General features: G+C 45.5%; 1 pseudogene; it reads left to right on the top strand.

Annotated features, from left to right (window-relative positions):
* Positions 1-757: 757 nt before the first annotated feature.
* On the top strand, positions 758-2,072 carry LOC105533089 (annotated as a pseudogene).
* The last annotated feature ends 570 nt before the right edge of the window (positions 2,073-2,642 follow it).

Raw genomic sequence — 2,642 nt, forward strand, 5'->3', positions numbered from 1 at the left:
AGCCCTGGAGCTTCCCTAGACAGATTCCAGGGACAGCTCCTCCAAGCACAAGGTCGCAATTGCGGTGATGGCTAATTATTGCAGTGGCTTGTTTTCTTACGTTTCTCCACCCACACCATGAGTTGTTGGAAGGCCAGACTGTGTGTTTCTCTCTCTTTACCCCAAAGCCTGAAGTTAGGTGCTTAGGAAATGCTTACCACTGTAAAGCCAGTAGGAAGTAACCGCGTTTTTCTGTTTTGTTTTGCTTGTTGTTTGTTGTTGTTATTTTAGAGATGGAGTCTCGCTCTGTTGCCCAGGCTGGAGTATAGTGGTGTGATCTCAGCTCGCTGCAACCTCCGCATCCCAGGTTCGAGCGATTCTCCTGCTTCAGCCTCCTGAGTAGCTGGGATTACACGCACATGCCACCACGCCTGGCTAATTTTTGTGTTTTTAGTAGAGACATGGTGTCGTCATGTTGGTCAGGCTGGTCTCGAACTCCAGGCCTTGTGATCCGCCCGCCTCGGCCTCCCAAAGTGCTGGGATTACAGGCGTGAGCCACCGTGCCCGGCCTCTAAGCGCATTTTTAAAGACGGTGTCTCTTGGTGAAGAGCTGTCATACAATGGTGCTCTCAGGGATCTGTGGGCCGCTGTACCCAGAGGCTACACTCCCAAGTTCTCTGAGTTACTTTTGAAAACCATTATACTTGAGCTAGTTTGCCCGCGGGTGTGTGAAGGGAGACAGTCAGTGTGGAGGCCACAGGGTACTCGCCACGCCACGATGAGCAGCACCTTAGCTAAGATCGTGGAGATAGAAGCCAAGATGACTTGGACTCAAAAGAACAAGGCCACAGCACACCACCTAGTGCTGCTTAAGGCTCATCTTGCTAAGCTTCATCGAGAACTCATTACTCCAAAGGGTGGTGGTGGTGGAGGTCCAGGAGAAGGTTTTGATGTGGCCAAGACAGGTGATGCTCGAACTGGATTTGCTGGTTTCCATCTGCGGGGAAGTTGACACTGCTTAGTAACCTGGCAGGGGTATATTCTGAGGTGGCAGCCTATGAATTCACTACTCTGACCACTGTGCCTGGTGTCATCAGACACAAAGGTGCCAAGATCCAGCTCCTGGATCTTCCAGGTATCATTAAAGGTGCCAAGGATGGGAAAGGTAGAGGTCAAGTCATTGCAGTGGCCCGAACCTGTAACTTGATCCTGATTGTTCTGGATGTCCTGAAACCTTTGGGACGTAAGAAGATAAATGAAAATGAGCTGGAAGGCTTTGGCATTCGCTTGAACAGCAAACCCTTCAACATCGGCTTTAAGAAGAAGGACAAGGGAGGCATTAGTCTCACAGCCACTTGCCTGCAGAGTGAGTTGATGCTGAAGCTGTGAAGAGCATTATGGCCGAATACAAGATTCATAATGCCGATGTGACTCTACGTAGTGATGCTACAGCTGATGACCTCATTGATGTGGTGGAAGGAAACAAAGTTTATATCCCCTGTATCTATGTGTTAAATAAGATTGACCGAATCTCTATTAAGGAATTGGATAGCATCTATAAGGTGCCTCACTGTGTACCCATCTCTGCCCATCACCGCTGGAATTTTGATGACCTATTGGAAAAGATCTGGGACTATCTGAAACTAGTGAGAATTTACACCAAACCCAAAGGCCAATGACCAGATTACACAACCCCAGTGGTGCTTCCTTGCTCCAGGACCACAGTGGAGGATTTCTGCATGAAGATTCACAAAAATCTTATCAAAGAATTTAAATATGCTCTGGTCTGGGGTCTCTCTGTGAAACACAGTCCTCAGAAAGCAGGTGAGGACCATGCGTTGGAGGACCATGCGTTGGAGGACCATGCGTTGGAGGACCATGCATTGGAGGGCGAGGATGTGATTCAAATCGCGAAGAAGGGAAACCTTCCCCTTTTCCCATCTGCCGGGAGAACCACAACAGCCTTCCCCATGATCAAGCGCCCTACCCCGGTTCTTTCTGGGTTTGGCAGACACTGGATCAGAAATGGAGGCACCCAAACTGGAACTTCATTTGTCTTACCTTGGTGTCACCTTGGATGTCGAACTGCATAAAAGACCTGGTAGACTGGTCAGCTACATGCAAAAAAAAAAAAAAAAAAAAAAACCGTTATACTTGAGCTAATTCTTATAGTAAAAAAATTTCCCAACAATCAAAAGCAAACAAAATAAAACCAAACAACAAGCTTCCCCTCTTTGTCTCTGCCCTTCAATTTCATTCCCCTCCCAAGAGTTAATCGTTGTTAACGGTCAAGTACGCAAATTCCAAATATTTTTCTTTGTATTAGGCCATAATGAAAAGCCTAATAAACGCAAAAAGCTGAAATCATATAGGACACATTCGCTGAATAGAATGCAATTTAATTAGAAAGGGAGGGCAAAAACTATCTTAGAAACAGAAATATATTTATTAATAAAGCATATATCTTCAAAATAGAAATATATTTGTTACTAGAAATATATCTTAGAAAAAAAATTTTTTGAGACAAAGTCTTGCTATGTTTCCAGGCTGGTCTTGAACTCCTGGCCTCAAACAATCCTCCTACCTAGGCCTTCCAAAGTATTGGAATTACAGGCATGAGCCATCATGCCCAGTCTAGAAATTTCTAAAAATACTCTTCTTAA

This window comes from Mandrillus leucophaeus, unplaced genomic scaffold (assembly GCF_000951045.1).
Source record: "Mandrillus leucophaeus isolate KB7577 unplaced genomic scaffold, Mleu.le_1.0 Scaffold122, whole genome shotgun sequence".
NCBI lineage: Eukaryota > Metazoa > Chordata > Mammalia > Primates > Cercopithecidae > Mandrillus > Mandrillus leucophaeus.